Consider the following 18,721-nt stretch of genomic DNA (forward strand, 5'->3'; position numbering starts at 1 on the left):
AAAGTGAATTGCAGACCAAATGTTAATCCATGATGTAAAGGTGAAGGAGTGAGTAAAGGTCTTGGGATCTTTTTTAAACAGGGTCTAAGAGGCACACAGAGATATTTGCACTACACCCATAGTTCTAATGAACTAATCAACATGTGTATCCTCACCAATGTCACTATTTTAGAAAATATTTTTTTAAAACTGAAGTGGTACTGTATTTAGATACTACTAGGAGGAACAGCAGTGTCTCTATGTAAAATGGTAAACTTGGATATGAGGATAGAGCCATTAAAAGAAAATTAATCACAGCAAGAGACTGGACAGTTGAGGAGTAGACTTATCCGATAGCAAATGGCAGGGTCAGGTACAGCACTGGATCTCCCAGGACTATATTCATTTTCTTTTCTGCAGATGGGGGACCTCATCATTCCAGAGGTTAGGCTCTGAGTATCTAATCCAATTCCACCTAGACACAGTTGATATACTTCCACATTTTTCAAGAAGAGCTCAAGACATGCTTAAATCTATTCATGGTCCTAACCAAATACACTCTATGTTTGAACCACTTATGAATCCAATAGTTATTTCAACATATCCCATGTGCCAAGCACCACATTTTATTTTCAGTTTGCAAAATTACTTTATCTGTATAAACAATGCTCTTTAGTTGTTCTGCACACCTGTCATGTAGAGCTCCAAGATCAAAGAGAGTCTTCAAATTGATGTGTAAGTGACTGTTTTATTAATTATGCTGCTCAATCAGGTGACTCATTATGACACAAAACTGCCCCAACAGTCTTTTTTTTTTTAAGATCAAAGGGATGAATTCTGCCCTCACTCCAGGGTACAATTTCCATTGTGGGAGTTGACCATGTAAGTGATCATGGAATTGGTCCTTAAGTATTTAATGTATCCTTTTATACTATAGATAAACAACGTCGTTCAAGATCAACAGCATTGAAGCAGTAGCTGATGTTGTCATGTGCTGCCCAGAACTGAATAAAATATTTTAGGTGTGGTCCCTGTTACTAGAGCCATTTACAGAGTGGCTATCACTCTGTAACTTGATGTTTCTGCATATGTAGCTCCATATTGCATTGGTGTTTTCCTTCTACCATGTCAAACTGTAAATATTATGTCTAGTTTGTTGTCTCATGTCACCAGGTCTCTTTGTTACTTTCCAGGAGTGAAATTCTGGGGTTTTTTTTAAGTCAATGGCAAAGCTCCGATTGACTTCAATGGGATTAGGATTTCACCCTAGATGTCTTCTTTGCAATGAGTTTTGAATTATTTCCCTCTCCCAAGTAGGTCTATTGAAGATATTTTTCCAGGTTGATTCTCACTTTATTTCCTGCCCATGTTATTAAACTTTGTAAGTTCGTTTGCACTATTTATCTGTGTAAACTGTTTTTTTCACCATCTCCCAATTTAATATTGTCAATGAAATTAGTGAATGTTCATACTTTCAGGAGCACCAACATTCCTAAAGAAAAATAAATGAAAGAAAAACAACAGAGACCAGACTGTGCCATACATGCACCTCATTAATCAATGAGGAACAAACTTCTAAAACATTCTACAAGCTGGATCTCCATAATGAGGCAGCAAAAGAATTTTAATTTTCTGTTCAACATATTAGCAGACTGCACTATTCTCTGAAGAAGACTTTAGATTTGGAAGGAACTACTGTATGCTGAGAAATTGCTATATGAAGAAACTTAATATGTACATCTACTGCTGAAGGCAGCCAATGACACTAAATTTTCTACAGGTCTAGTATGGAAAATCTAATGCTAGCAAGATGTGCAAGACTAAATAAAATGCATCAGGGTCATGTATCCTATTAAAATCAGTATTTTAAAAACTGCTTGCTTAAAACATTTGCTTTGACATTGTAGATTATCTTTAATACAAAGCCAGCTCTTATAAAGTGACCTCTATTTGACGTAACTAAATCTCAAATATATGATTGATTTTCAGGCTTCTTTATCCATAGAAAAATATGAAGCAAAATCAAATTTCAATATGTTTAAAATTTATGCTTGCAGAGACAGTCTATTGTGAGAGGCAACATCTTGTATGCAATAGCATTATGGAAAATTGGGCAGCACTGTTACAAAGAGTTCTACATCACTAGCTAACTACAAATAGTGCTTTGTCCCCCACTTCCAGTCATAAATTTAGGGCTCTTGTTGAGTCGATAGCTATTTTAAAGAAGTTGATGTTTTCTGAACTGTGCGTACATGAGCTCAGTTTTATTTCTTGGCAATGTTAAAACACATGGGCAGTTCAAACAAACTTTTTGCAGCCATTCATTCTTTTGAAATTAATATAATAATCGAATTTCAGTTTTTAATAATAATTTGTCAAGAGTAATGATAGAATTCACTCTATGGAAGATAAAGTATGCTGTCTCTCTCCCAAAGAGTTTATAGTCTATAAGACACAGAGTGAAATCCCATCTCCACTGAAACCAGTGGGTGTTCTGACATTGTTTTCAATGAAGTTAGGATTCCACCCAGAAATGGAACACACTGGGAAGCCCAAAAGACAGAAACAAAAAGTATTTATTTATTGAGAATTATACACACACACACACACCAAAAAAGAACACCTCTATTCATATGTTCTAGCCACTCTGGACATAACTTGAAATTAATACCCAAACATAACCAAAATGAAGCTGTGCAATTCACTATACAACGCTACTGGCAACTCAAAAGCTCAAGTTACTTTCCCCTTCCAGCAACCCCCCCCCCCCATCCATACAGGTAAAAAAATATTTTACGACCAAAGAAAGTGAATGGCAACCAATTTGAGAGTCTTAGCATAATATTATTTTTAAGTTTGTTTTTTCTCTTCTTCGATTACGTTGATTACTACAGAGCTCTTGATGTTCACCAATAAAATTTCAGCAATATTAGCACTAAAGTTTTGTTTCACCTGTCAGCAGATAAGAAACAGTTTAGTAATGCCTCAGGGTGATTGATGGCAAAGTAGCAAAAAAAATAACTAGTACTATAAACCCTATTTACAACATCTGAGAAGAACCTTGAAAAGAAAATACTATGGATTAGCTTTGTGTTATTTTCTATGCTTGTTATAAAATTTGTCAGGGGTCTTTAATTGTCTCATTTTCCATTTTTTACGATCTTTGTCAAGACAATAAGTTTTCATGTAATTCAGTGCCTGTTTGCTTCAAACTTCGCTAAAGAAGTCTGAGACTACTTTAGAGATGCTGTAGTGTGATCGTCAGCCTCTTCAACCTTTGTTTATATAGTGATAAAACTTGTGAAAGACCAGTTATAGACCTGTTTTTTCTTATCCTTCAAATCAGCCACCATTTCCTACCTATTACTTTGTACACCCTCTTGTGACATACCCAGGGTACAGTCTAGACTAGTGAGTAGCTGTGTCACCCCTGCCCTCTCACCGGGGGTGTCCTTGACACTGCTTTGCTGTTTTTGCATCCACTCCTGGACTGCTCACAAACAGCGTCTAGCATGTAAGTCACTCCCAGCTATGTCTGTGTACACTTGCAAACTGCCAGTCATGCTCAGGCTTTCATTAGGCTGAATTACAATGCTGGATGACCCCAGCACAGTCCCAATCCCAGACTTTCCCCCAAAATGAATATCTTGTACTGCCCAGCCCTCTCCTAGACAATACACGCTCATATGAAGTCTGTCATTTTATTAATAGAAAATTATATGCCCAAATCCTGTTCTCCCAAGTGGAATTTCCCAAACACGTCAATTCAAACACACAAGTTTAGATAAAACAATGAAGCAAGTTTATTAATTACGAAAAGAGAGATTTTAAGCGAATACAAGTAATGAGGCATAAAAGTCAGAAATGGTTACAAGAAAAATAAAGATAAAAGGCAACTAATGCCTAACTTAACAAACAATGCTAAATTCAGAACTAAGTTTCTCTCACCACATACACTCAATAGTCTTGTTGGCCAAACTTCTAGGCCAGCACCTCTTCTTCTATGTAACAGCTTTTTCCAAAGTTCCTTCTGGTATAGTCAATAGATGGACAGAAAGTGAGAGAGGGGAAAGAGTGTGTGGCTTGGGGTGTTTGTCCTTCATTTGTATAGTGTCAATTCCCTCCCCCTGATAGAAAATATTTCCAGCTAAGATTCAGGAGACAAAAAGTCTAGAGGGGAAGATATCTCCTGCTGGTTTTCCCACCTATTGGCACTCCCTTTGTGCTTGATGACTCTGTTTACTGCTTCAATGCAAATTAAGCAGAGCACAAGTTCCTTTGTTTGAGACAGACCTGTTTACCATCTTCTGTTTGGGCAGGGCTGTGGTTTGGAACATGTGTTAAGAACAGCATACAGTGGAATCTTACAACTTTACGTACAGTGTTGCCACACATTTTATCAAGACACTATTGACCAGCAAATTATGAGTTTTCAAATGCTACCTCACAAGGCGTACTTTGCACAAAGAATATTACAATAGCGTGCGAGTGCTGAATACAGGGACACAGACTGTCATATCTCTTTCACAGGGCGGCCACTCAAAGGCTCACCAATTGCATCACAGTGAAGCAGTGAAGACAGATCTTTAAGGCTCCTTTAATGGTGTCAGTGTACTTCATATTTGTTGCTGATGTTGTGTTGCCAACTCTCACAATTTTATCATGAGTCTCACAATTCTTGGTGGTTTCTCTTAAAGCCCCAGCTCCTAGATACATACAATTATGTGAGTAATTTTGACTACATAAGTGTCACAGCGCACTATTGCTGAAAAATTGCTGACGTTCTCATTTTTATTGTATAATTATAAAATAAATCAACTGGAATATAAATATTGTACTTATGTCTCAGCGTATAGTGTATAGAGCAGAAAAAAAAGTCATTGTATGTATGAAATCTTAGTTGTACTGACTTTGCTAGTGCTTTTTATGTAGCCTGTTGTAAAACTAGGCAAATATCTAGATGAGTTGCTGTACCCCCTGGAAGACCTTTGCGTACCCCAGGGCAACACATACCCCTGGTTGAGAACCACTGGGCTAGGAGACGCCAGCCCATTCTGTTGATGGTGACCTGACCATGGCTATTCACCCCTTTGTCACCTCTCAGTTGGACTTCAGTAATGCAATATAATACCTGAAAACTGAAGCCTTCAGCACCCAGGTGCTCAATGGCTTGGGCCCAGGTTATCTACAAGACCATCTAAAGCTCTGCAGTGAAGTCCAGGATCAACAACTTGGCTCTTCTAACACAATGAAACTTTCTACAATAAGCTCATCTGTGTGGGTACAGAGGGGCATTGCTGGCACATGATGGCATATATCACTTTAATAGATGTGCAGGTATGTTGTAGATCCTTGATGATGCACTGGAGAGGTTTTAGTTGGAGGCTGAAGGTGATGGCTAGTGGCATTCTGTTGTTATTTTCTGTTTTGGGCCTGCCCTGTAGTAGGTAACTTCTGGGTACTCTTTTGGCTCTGTCAGTCTGTTTCTTCACTTTAGCAGGTGGACCTATCCTGAAGGATAACCCATCACTCTCACAGATCTTGGGAGACAGGCCAGTCCTTCCTTACAGACAGCCCCCCAACCTGAAGCAAATACTCACCAGCAACCACACACCACGCAACAAAAACACTGAACCAGGAACCTATCCTTGCAACAAAGCCCGTTGCCAACTCTCCACATATCTATTCAGGGGACACCATCATAAGGCCTAATCACATCAGTCACACTATCAGAGGCTCGTTCACCTGCACATCTACCAATGTGATATATGCCATCATGTGCCAGCAATGCCCCTCTGCCATGTACATTGGCCAAACTGGACAGTCTCTACGTAAAAGAATAAATGGACACAAATCAGACGTCAAGAATTATAACATTCAAAAACCAGTCGGAAAACATTTCAATCTCTCTGGTTACTTCATTACAGACCTAAAAGTGGCAATATTACAACCAAAAAATTTCAAAAACAGACTCCAATGAGAAACTGCTGAATTGGAATTAATTGGCAAACTGGACACCATTAAATTAGGCTTGAATAAAGACTGGGAGTGGATGTGTCATTACACAAAGTCAAACTATTTCCCCATGTTTATTCCCCCTCCCCCACTGTTCCTCACAGGTTCGTCAACTGCTGGAAATGGCCCACCTTGATTATCACTACAAAAGGTTATTTGTTTGTTTGTTTGTTTGTTTGTTTCCTCTCCTGCTGGTAATAGCTCACCTTACCTGATCACTCTTGTTACACTGTGTATGGTAACACCCATTGTTTCATGTTCTCTGTGTATATAAATTTCCCCACTGTATTTTCCACTGCATGCATCCGATGAAGTGATCTGTACCTCACGAAAGCTTATGCTCAAATAAATTTGTTAGTCTCTAAGGTGCCACAAGTCCTCCTTTTCTTTTTATGTGGGTACAGAGCTTTCTCGGGGGTCAGCCCAAGACTAGGGAATGAACTGTCCCAGGAAACTAAGGACCAGCACAAACCTCACCATCTTCTTCTTCAAGTGCAAGGCACATTTCTTTGACCTTGCCTTCTCTCACATAAACATATAGCTGAATGTGTGTATGTGCACTCCCACACACACACAGACCCCATCCAAAACTAAACTCTCCACTGAACATACTTTCCACCCCCTGCGGTGAGGATGACAGAGCAAACACATGACAGAAGTTGGATACATTGCTCAATGCATTACTGGAAGATGCTCAGGTACTATGGTGATAAGCCTGGTATAAGAACCTATATAGAATAGATTAATTACTGCCAATTCAACAACAGAAGCTCAGTTCAAATCTTGGCTAGGGAAATATGCAGGATGATTATTTAGTAAATCCAGCCATTGTATAGAGATCTTCATTAATTGGTCAAATCTAACCTACTAGCAGGCACAACAGTAGGAACTTTGAGGTGAGGTGGTCAATGCCAGAAGTGTCCATTTTTCACCATTATTTCCTTTGAGGAGCAATGCACCTTCTCCTAAGTATTTGGATTTCAGATTAGAGGATCAAATTTCATTTATTCATCGGGTGAACCAGACTGACTTTATTAGTACATACCCTTAAGTCACTAGCGGTTCCACACCACCTTCAGAGGATATCTAAAGCAGAAAGTCCACTAGAGCAACGATTACAACAGCACAAAGCAACCACAATTTCCACTCCACCAGTGAGCTGCAGAAGGCAGTGCCAAAAATGAGGGTTGTGCTAGCAGGAAGGAGTGACGTGCTGACTCAATTCACTCCTTTGCCAGGCTTCTTTCCTGTTGACATACCCCACTTTTTTGGGTTCTGATTCAGCAACTTGGTCATAGGGCTCCCAGTGAGAATCACAGTTGTCCCTCACACCCCTGTGCAAGAACCCTAAAGGGAAGGTGAAGACAGGGAGGAGTGTTGCTGGCACCAGGGATACACTTACACCTCTACCCGCCAAATTAATTCTAGATGGAAATCTATTAGAACAATTTTTCTAGAAAGCATCTGATTAAAACTGTATTTACAAATGAATGACAAAGACCAATAGAGAAAGATACATGGATCAAATCAACACTCTTGCAGCATACATACGCAAGAGAGTAAGGAGTCTAAAGTCCTCCTTCATTCCCATGTGCTTGTTGTCTTTATAATAGGTATATGGGGAAGAGCAGCTATTACTAAGCAGCTACTCCCTCTCCTACAAAGGTGGCAATAACAAATGGATATGACAAACAGACAGGGGGAGCACAGGGGAATAGCAAGACAATTGGAAACAGTGTAATAAGCAACAGTCATGGTGGTCACAGCTCAACGGCTGTCATTTTCAAGAGTTTTGTAGGCATCATAATTGTAGGTAAGTTTTATGACGTAATTTAAAGGAAAGCATGACTATGTTTGCCAAAAAAACTGAGAAATGGCCAAAGTGTTGTTGTTGATGAAGCACGGGGTAATCTGTCTATAGTAAATGATAGGTAGGGTAGGGATAGGCCATTACGGGCCTTAAAAGTGAAGACAAGTAGTTTGTGCTTGATGCAATGGAAATAGAGGAAGCAGTGAAGGAATGGAAAGAAGTGGGTAACGTAGTAGAACCAATGAGCTATTTCATTATGGGTTTTCCAATTTAGCAGCCTCTTCCAGCATTGCCTGTGTGCTTTCTTGCTCCTGGCATAGCTAAATAGCAACTGCTTCCCAGCTAACTGTAGCTAACTGGAGAGTAAAAGAGTTTGGGTGTGTCTGTGTTATATTAATTTTGATAGAATAAATGGGCCCAAAGAGTGAAAGCTGTTAATGTGACCCTGTCCCTGTCCAACATTAAATAGTGTTAAACATGTTTTAGTGTTTCGTATACAGAGCCTTCAGTCTGCTTTGTGGCAAATACCATTAAAAATCCTTTTCAACTTTTTATTAAAGATACAGAAGAGGAAGGCAAAACAGTGAAAGCATGTGAAATGTAAGTCTTATGTAAGGCTTTCATTCTAACAATATCCCTTATTCCCTTTCCCTCCCTGGAGAGAGAGTCTTGAGAAGGAAAAAAAAAACATTTGACAGTCTTTTAGATGATATTAAAGACTGTAATAAATGGTCCTTTTATGGGGAAACGAGAAAAAGTTAGCTGAGATGGGCTACAGCTGTCTTTATTGCTGTTGTTGTTAAAGTCTGATCCTGTTCCTAGAAGACAAAACGCGCTCAAGAAGAGAGAGAAAAGAACCGCAAAGATAGAAATGCAGCTTCTGTATCTGGTGTTGACTCTCAATTACAACATCACTTCTGAAGAAACCCAGGCACATCACACTGTCTTATTAGTCACTCCAAGACCAGGCACCTTGTAGCAGTATTGGGCCGTTTAGGGCAGAGGTTCTCAAACTGTGGTCCGTGGACCACCAGTGATCCACAAGTTCCATTCAGGTGGGCTACAGACAGTTCCCTCTAAGGTGTGTTCCTGGGCAACCCCACATGAGAGAATGAAGGACCATCCACCTAATTAGCAGAGCCGCAGAGGCATGGCTCCACTAATTAAGTGCCTGGATCCTGGAGAAGATTCATGCGTATGGTGAGGTGGTGGCCTTGGGGGGAATAGGAGGTAGATGGGAGAGGGCAGTGGGGTGAGAAGAGGGGGTGGGGGGAATTTGGGATGTGCAGGACTGCAATGGCCAGAGAAAGAGGTGACTTTCCCCAGTCTCAGGGCTGCAGCTTCTGGAGAGAGACAGCCCTCCTTCCCAGTCCCAGCTCTGCGGCTGCGGTAGTGGGGGAGAGACCCCCCTCTTTCCCAGCCCCAGCTCGGGGGCTGCCACAGCGGGGAAGAGAGAGCACATCCATCGCATTAGAAAAGTAAGACTACTGATATTAAAATATGAGTTATGTGCTTTTATTTGTAGAACAAACAAATGTTAATTATTATTGTTTGTTTTTTAAATAGCGCTTTTATCCAAAGCGTTTTACAATAGTTAGCTAACGGTACAAACAACATTTGGAAAAATCATTAAGTGGTCCGCTGAGACCCTCAGCAATTTTCAAGCGGTCCACGAAAAAAAGGTTTGAGAACCACTGGTTTAGGGCAATTCTTTTAGTTACCTCTTTCCGGTCGTAGCATTTACAGCAGCGTTACAAAATATACAGTCTTGGTCAGCTAAGCCATATGCTGATTAGATAGAAGGCAAAAGGAGAGGGATAGGAAAGAGAAGAAAATAGATAGGGAAGAAAAAGGACACGTGGGGATGGGGATGAGAGCAAGAACCAAAGTCTCATATCCCAGGATTCAGCCAGAGCGGATGGAGTTGATGTCATCTGGGTCCCCCTCTCTTGCTGGTCTGGTCAGGACATATTTCAGGATCAGGACAATGAAGACCCAGAGGTATCATGATGGATCTTAGGGCCCCAAGAGGTGCATTGAGGGATGGCAATCATGATGTTAACACTCATTCCTTTGTCTCCCAGCCAGTAGTTGTGAGACAGCTTTTTGCAGTTTTCCCCAAAAACTTTTAAGGACCCCCAAAAGGAAGTAATGGGTGGAATAACCCATCCCTTCATTATTTTGTTCATTAGGCCTCATTTCTGACACACCAACTGTGATCCAGTAATATCCAGTCCCACCCTTTTCTTGTTTATCAGGCCTGATCTTAACACAGATCATGAGTTATATCAGTAGGTCTTTTTGTTTGGACTAATTTAGTCTGTCTCCTTTTTACACCTTTTCCCATCAATATTTATTGTTATTAGATTATTGTGACATCTTATGAACGTTCACTCGCTTTTCACAACTGAGCTCACAATTAGGATAAATGTGTAGACCCAATAATTACAACGGAAGGGAGGGGCACCTGGCAGCCAATCAGCTGGCCCCATCTCCCCCACTCACCTCACCAATGACTAAGCTAAGTGAAGGACCAAAGGAAGGGGGAGCAGCACCCATCCTCCCACACATGCTCTTCGGGCTTCTCTCATTCTCTGCCATCTGCTCAAAGGTCCTCTCCTGATGAAGGCCATATGAGAATATGTGTGCTTCCTGTAATAGAAACAGAGGAACCAGTGAAAGAATGCAAAGCAGTGGGTGATGTAGTCAAACCAATGAGCTACTTCACTATGGATTTTATGAGATGCATTGGCCCAAAGGAGTGCAGCTGTCCTGGCAGGTCCTGGATGGAGGCTCAGCCGCTGATGTAGCTGGCTTCTAGCCAATTGATGGCTTTGAAAATCAGGACCAAGGTCTGAAAGTATCAATGGAAGAAGACTGGGAATCAGCAGATAGACTGAAGCACAGGTCTCGTGTGCTTATCACGGCCTGTCTCACTGGAGATACAGCCTCTGGTTTGCTTCCACCTTTTCCCCAGATATACCTGGATACAGTACTCCAGTCTAGAGGTGATGAATGCACCAGGATGGCCAGATGTCCTTCTGAGAGGCAGGGCTGAAAGTCTTCTAGCAAGGTGAAGGTGAAAAAAGCCATTTCTCAACCCTCTGACTTCCTTATCATTAACTTCATGTTACATGTGTTCAGTGTCTGATCCTTCCAGAGCTGAGTGTCATTGAAGTCAATGGGAAACAAGGGTGCTCAGCACCTTGAAGGTTCAGGATCTTGACAATTTTGCCTATATTTTAATCCACTGTTTTTCATCCACTGTTCGTGTCAAATGATTATTCACATTTTCTTTCACTGTAATAATTTGCAGCCTGAGATAGCAAAGGAACTTTGCTATGTCATCCAAACTAGAAATAGGCTGTACTAACTTTATTACACAAGAAAGGTGATGAGAAAGTATGTGAGGAACTTTGTAGGAGTTAGGCTACTTAGTGTATTTTGAAAAGTTTGTGCTGCAGTACAAGACTGCAGACTATAGGAAAGGCAGCTAGGTTGCAAGGGTATGGTCGTACTGAAGAGATATTATTCACATTATGATACAGAGTTAAAAGATGCTAGAAGTTGGCAAATCTATGCAGTATGGTTTGGGCACAAGAATCAATATGCATGGCTCTCTTCCCACTTACACTGGTGTAAATCAGCAGTAAGTCAATGGAGTTATATTGGTATAAAATAAGTATGTATGTAAAATGAGAATCAGGACAATTCTATTCAGCGAGGTTAGAAAGATATTCAAAAGACATTGCTAAGGAGCCTGAAAGCTGTAAAATAGTTTGCTAAGTGAAAATCCAAATTTGTATTTCATTGCCTGCTGGACACATACAAGATGCAGCATAATTATCTTGAATCAAGAAACAGTATTGATGAAGCCTTTGAAAAGGCAATTAATGGGGACAATGAGTGATATTCAGGGTGCCAAGAAGAGCAAGGAAGACTCTTTCAAAAGGGAAAAATAAAGACATTGCTCTAGGGATTTTAATATTTATACAGTGAATCTTGATCTTACAAAAAGGACTGATTTCCTGAGCACCAGCTGCAGCAAAGAACATAAACTTTGCCTCCTAAATACCGATTTTCAAAAAATGTTGTGCTGTCTAACTCTTGACCTCTGTGTCAAGAAGGATAGTGAATTGTACTCACAGTGTTACCAGGTTAGAAATAGTAATCCAGCCATAGTGTCAAAACAATAAAGACAAGGGAAACATGTAGCTAATGAAGTACACATGTTTGTACCATTTATATTGTATTCTCAAGAATCAAGAGACCAAGTCTCTGGCTTTTTTTTTTTTTTTTTGGTAAATAACACTGTCAGTTTCATTAGCGATGTTCATTCAGGATTAGTTTATTAAGTCAATCATTCAGACAGACAAACCCTTCATCTTGATACCATCTCAGCTGCTAGTTTGTGATTTTATTTCTTAAAAAATTAAGGGGAAAATGTTTTGATGCAGTGTACGTTTCTTATTCGTGGGCTGTCACACTGTACATGAAAGGGTCTGTTTGTTGTTTTAAAGCATTTAACACTGAAGGAAAATGTCTTTAAAGTGATACAATGAAGCATTGTTCCTTCCGTGCAGTTGAATATGGGCCAGCTATACCCATCAGAGGTAAACACACAGCTCTGCCATTTAACTATGATATTATAAAATCTTTCCAAAGAGTCACATGTACATAATTGCATCACATTTACAATTGTCTTTGAAGTTTTAATCTTAAAAGTTCATGCTACTAAATCACCATGAGGGTTTATTTTTAACTTGTTATATAAAATCTTGGAAAAAATGCTAGGAACCATCTTTGAGTATGAAACATGTCAAACTGAAGGCTGTTAATTGTGTAACTTCGGTGTACTGATTTATTTTTTTTAAATGAGTCCTTTTGAAGTTTTATGGCATTTCAACTGGCTGTAAAGAAAAGCAAAAAGTACCTTGTTTTAATAGTTTTATTTTTAAATTATGCTTCGGAAGCATGACTTTGGGGTATATTTATTGTGCAAGATGGATTGCACTAGACATAAATTGTCCCACTATGTCTAATTTACCCTACAAAGCTCTAGAAATATATAATTGCTTTTTGTGATTGCTGTGGTGGCCAGAATCTAAATAGCACTATAACCAGTTACCGAGTAGCAGCCGTGTTAGTCTGTATTCACAAAAAGAAAAGGAGTACTTGTGGCACCTTAGAGACTAACCAATTTATTTGAGCATAAACTTTCGTGAGCTACACTTGAGCTGTAGCTCACGAAAGCTTATGCTCAAATAAATTTGTTAGCCTCTAAGTGCCACAAGTACTCCTTTTCTTATAACCAGTTAGTGATCCTACCTCAGGTAGCTAGACCTGCTGCGTGCAGAACCTGAACATTATCAAAGTGGAGTTTTGAACTAGACATCTTGTGACCACAAGCAGTAGCTCTGTCAAATGAAATAAAAGGGAGTCTTTGTGCCAAACCAAGCCACTGAAAGCCATGTTATATGTTTCAGTCAGGTGATTCTTTGCGTATGTTACAGTGAACATTATTCCCTCTCTCACACAGTCATTTTTCGCCTGGAAAGATGTGTTTGTCATCTCCTTTGATTAATAGTGGATAGTAACAATGGTTAAACTGCATTGCAATTTTTCACATACAGTAGATATCAAGTTTTAGTGCTGGTTGTTAATTGTAAATCCTTCCATTTGGATTGGCTTTCTATTCCAATTTGTATCTTTTGCTCCTACCCAAGAGAGTGAGCTTCAATTTTAATTCACACTTTGTCTTTGACACTTTGAACGTCATATTCTTGGATTACAAAAAAGAAATGATACCATCTCTGGGGTGGAAAGCAGATTGAAACATCAGTTTCTTCATTTAACTTTGTATCCTGGTGAGGCATCCTACCTGTAAAATTTGCTGGATTGCTAATAAAAGTCATAACATACCACATGGTGGTGATTTAGATTAAACAAGCGTATTAATCACTGAGGAACGGGATCAGAGCTCTTTATCCGAGCAGCATCGTTAAGTAGAATTACGGTATATAACATATACTGTTAAGTAGCTGCCATTGAACTTGGTGGCAAAACCTATTCTACAGAGGTAGATTTCTCTGAAACAAGTTGTGTGCAAGAGCGCCACCTATAGTGGAATTTCCAGATTTATTTCACAATTGGTCAGAGCATAATTTCTCAGTGAAAATGAAGATGTGAGGTTCATAATAATAAAAGTAAAAAAGATAATTGAAATATCCCTTATGAAACAGCTGGTACAATTTTATTTGAGATAAATGCACTTCGATGCCTTTGTCCTAAGAAATGTATTTATATTTTTATATCAGGTTAAAATGACCTGTACTTTCCAAAAGGTTTTAGCTAAAATTTCAGTTTTTCTTATGTTCGGTTTTTATTTTTGTCTAATAATTAATAGTGATTCAATATTGATTTTGTTAATTGTTAGGTTCTTTTAATTATATATCCAATCTTATTAATATTCAACGTGCACTGAAATTTGTTTCCGCATTTGATGTCTAGAGCTTGATGTGTGTGTGTGCTTTTATATATTTTATATATATACCAATATAACCAAATAAATCAATTACATTTTTATATCATTTTTTGAATAAATTTCTGTGCCATGTTATTGTAGCCCTATTGGTCCCAGGATTTCAGAGGACAAAGGCAGATGAGGCAAGAAGTTGGTCCAATAAAAGATATTACCTCACCCACATTGTCTCTTTGAATGAAATTGTTAGTTAAGAAAGGCATTTTCAACTTAACTTGGTATAAAATAATGTGTAAGCAAGTCCAGGATGCCAGGGAAATGGTTAATCAAAGTACCATTACTATAATGAGTTGATATCCCCCAGAAACAAAGACCTAAATAGTTGTAAATCTGATGCAGAAGTTAATTATGAGGGATAAGGGCCAAAACAGTGAGACGAAGAAGAAGAAATATCAGTGGTATGACAACAATGGCTGCCAGAAACAACTTGCAAATCATGAAACTATGCACGGACAAAAAGTTGACTGTAAATTATGGTGAAAATAGGTCTCTTAATCAATGGGAAGAAAAAGTGATTTATGTGAACCTTTAATTTTCAGTTACTGAAAGTCAATGTGGTGGCAAGTAGTGACAATGTTTTACTACAGACCATCAGGAAAGTATTTTATTTTTTCATTTTCAAAAAACGTATGAAGTTTTTAAACATAAGCCAAGATCAATCATTTTACCAATCACACAAAAAGCAGCTCCTTTCCCAAGTGAAGTATGAATTAGCAGGGTAATGGATTAGCATAGTATTCTGAGTTGATGTCTTGGTAATGAATTAGCAGAGGCACCAAGATATCAACTCAGAACACCATGCACTTCTATTGCTTCCTCCAGCCAAGCATTCCCAATGCTGTACCAGCCATTAATTTAGCTTCCTGTTGCAGGGCCAGGAATGGAATGACAGAATAAGAAAATTCACCAAAGGCTCCAGTTCTGAACACAAAATCACCTTCCAGGTAGGGTTTGTTATGAGTTAATACAAACTGACATTAACTGGATAAAGTCTCTAGCTGGAGTCTCTCTCTGAAGTTTACCATGCAGTAAAACGCAAAAATATAAACCAAAAAGTGAAAACCCCACAGGACAGTTTAAGTTTTCTCAGCATTCCCTTAGCTTGTTGTCAAGGCAAGCCTTTACTCTCTCTCCTCTCTGCCAATACCTCTACATTTAACTCCTAAATGTGTCCCCAGCCGCCATTAATTAATTTCCAGGTGGCAATTGCCAAATTTCAGGTCAACAGCTGGTTCAGCAAGGCCTCTTCAGAGGGACCCCACTAAGACAGAGTACAGCAGGGCTTTTGGGTTCCTGCTTCCATAGCAGGGGTGCCAAAAATCTATATACTTTGGGTATTTCTACACTGCAAAGAAAACACAGCCGCAGTCAGTCTCAGAGCCAGTTCAATTGACTGGGACTTGCGGTGTTTGGGCTTCAGGGCTAAAAAGAGCGGTGTAGATGTTTAGGCTCAGGCTGAAGCCCAGGTTCCAAGACACTGCTATTTTTAGCCCCGCAGCACAAGCCCCATGAGCCCAAGTCAGTTGACCTGAGCTCAGACTCCGTGCCGCAGGTTTTTCTGGGCAGTGTAGACATCCCTTAGACACTCCTCATACCAGTATAGTAGCAGGTATTCCTATCACCAATTTTCAGATGAGGGAACTGAGGAACACAAATATTAAGTGGCTTCCTCGAAGTCACACAGAAAAACTCTGGCAGAATCCAGGGTTCCACCCTCAACAACAAGTTAATTCTCCCTCCCTGTAATTTCCGTTGGCACACTTCCTCTTCCTCTCCCATCACAACATCGCTCCTTCTGGCAAGTCTATTTTCTTTTTCTTTAAGTGACCTTAGCTCTCATGAAGTTTGTAAAATGGAAAGCACTGCAGAATGAAGTCCTATATTTACAGAACAGGCACAGTCTGGGTCATGACAGTACAGCTTTCTTCACATTGCGCTGCATTCGGCTCATTCTGGAAGGATCTCTTAAGGATGAGTTCAGTCTTCCCATGTATTCACTCCTGCTGAAATTAGGTTTGGATTAGTACCAATGCTCACCATGTTTTTGGGCTGTAAATACCTGCTTATTTGGACTGATACCTTTAGCTGATACTGGCCCTCAATCAACAGTTATATGAAAACAGCTTGTAATCATTGCCAGCTTCAGCTTTATCCATTACTGTATTCTTGACAGTATCCATTACCCATCCCCAAAGATGTGAACACATCCTATTTCTTAATTGTATTCTCATATTTGAATAGGGCATTAGCTACATTACTTGACAGCAACAACTGCTAAAAATAATTGAAAGCAGAAGTCCTGTTGATAATTGTCATTTAGCTTCAATGTTAAGTTCTATTCTAAGGCTTGAGTTCTGTACAGTAATATTTTCATCACATAGTCTTTACATCTTCAGTACATCTCAGGAAGACACCTATTATAATCACTTTGCAGATGTGAAAATGGAGATGGAAAAAATTGATGGCATGACTTTCCATAAAGAAAGGCCTGTATATACATGAATGTAAAAACATGTGAGCAGTTGTCACAGTTATGCACTAAAACTGAGTATTTGAGCATGAAAATGACCAATTAGGCTTCTAAATAATCATTTGAACTATAATCATAGGGTAACTGTGTGCACAAACTGGAAACTTCCTGGCATATTAACTGGTTCCTGGCTCCATTTCCTGACTATTACGCCATGTCATCTCTAGCCACGAAGCCTTAATGATGACATACCTTAAAATGCAAAATATTGCATTTTTATTACTTCTCAGGAACATAGACTTCTCTTTTACAGAAAGACTATATGACTAGAATTTTCCATTTACCTCCTTTTTCTATGTGTACTTTTCCTTGGGAATGAATGCAGTACTTTTATGGAGAAAAGAAAGACAAATAATACCCACAATGAAAGGAAACAAGCAATATAATTAATAATAGTTAGCACCTCTTCAGAGGACTTCAAAAGAAACAAATCAGTCAGTTCACAACAACTCACCTTATGAACAGTTTCAGAGTAGCAGTCCTGTTAGTCTGTATTCGCAAAAAGAAAAGGAGTACTTGTGGCACCTTAGAGACTAACCAATTTATTTGAGCACAAGCTTTTGTGAGCTACAGCTCACTTCATCGGATGCACCTGATACTTGCATCCGATGAAGTGAGCTATAGCTCACGAAAGCTTGTGCTCAAATAAATTGGTTAGTCTCTAAGGTGCCACAAGTACTCCTTTTCTTTTCACCTTATGAAGTGGATGTTAGCACCACATCATGGATGGGAAACAGAGGCAGAAAGGTTATATGTGTAAACAAAGGCCAAGAGAATCATAACCAGATCCAAATTTACTGATTTCTAAGCCTCTGCAGAACACACTCCCTTGAGGCATGATGTAGTAGTGAGCTTTCATGTAAGAGACGTGTGGTAATATTAGCAATGTTTGATACAAGTTCCTCTTTTTCTGTGCACTTACACTGTTAAGGACAATATGCTACTGGAGTTAGGATATTCTATTCAACAGAAAGCTATATGCATCCAAATATGGACTACATTGTTAAAAGTTCTAAATGGAACATTATCAGGAGAAAATATCAGAAAACCTCAAGATAACCTTTTTAACTCAAACTACAGAGCTCTTTTAGATTTCCAAGAGGGTTAATAAAAATGCAGCAAGGGCATTTCGTAAACATGCTGAAGACGACTCACAATGACAAAATGAAACATCCCTAAGAAATAAAAGCAACCTGCCAATTATAACAAGGAAAACTCAGCAACCTATTAATTCCCCTTAATTAATTGAAACTTTGTAAGGGACCAATCCCCTGCCTAATTTATATACAATGTATTAAACAGGCATGGCCTTTTCAAGAAAACATTCTTTAACATGAAAAATCCCTCCCTCCTTGATGTTAAGATTTTTCAATAGGGGATAGCCTTAATGCAAAATGAGGGTATTCTGGATCAAATTCTAGGAAGTGAGGTATGATTAACACAGTAAAGGGGAAAGTGGGGCATGGATCAGCGTTCAGGTTACACTTTCCCCAGCCCAAGCCGGGTAAGCTAATGATCCAACCCGGGGACGAAATTTGGTGAAGAATCCTGGTCACGTGCCACCTGAGCCACATTGCGCATAGCAAAGAAGAAGAACACAGTGAGGTTTCAGCTAAAGAACATCTAGTGCTAAGAGCATTAGAGGATTTTAAATGAAGTCATGAAGATACAATGTGTACTAGAAAAAACAATGTAAACATTGTGATTTTAGGAGAGTTGGCATTGATGGGAATGCAGTATGAAATAGGGAATATCGATTTGAATTTAACAGTACAGGTTAAATCTTGTCCCCAAAATTCAGAAACATTCAGAAAAAGCTGCTGTAGCAAAAATACAACAGAAGCAA

At 39.2% G+C, this 18,721-nt stretch overlaps 1 long non-coding RNA gene across 1 annotated transcript in view; it reads right to left on the minus strand.

The window, feature by feature from the left end:
* Positions 1-10,390: 10,390 nt before the first annotated feature.
* LOC142069658 (uncharacterized) overlaps positions 10,391-18,721 on the minus strand; it is a 104,472-nt gene continuing 96,141 nt past the window's right edge. Inside the window, exon 3 of the long non-coding RNA XR_012665592.1 lies at positions 10,391-10,456. This is a non-coding gene — a long non-coding RNA (uncharacterized LOC142069658). The remainder of the gene's footprint in view (positions 10,457-18,721) is intronic.

Source organism: Caretta caretta, chromosome 1 (assembly GCF_965140235.1).
Source record: "Caretta caretta isolate rCarCar2 chromosome 1, rCarCar1.hap1, whole genome shotgun sequence".
NCBI classification, from domain to species: Eukaryota; Metazoa; Chordata; order Testudines; family Cheloniidae; genus Caretta; species Caretta caretta.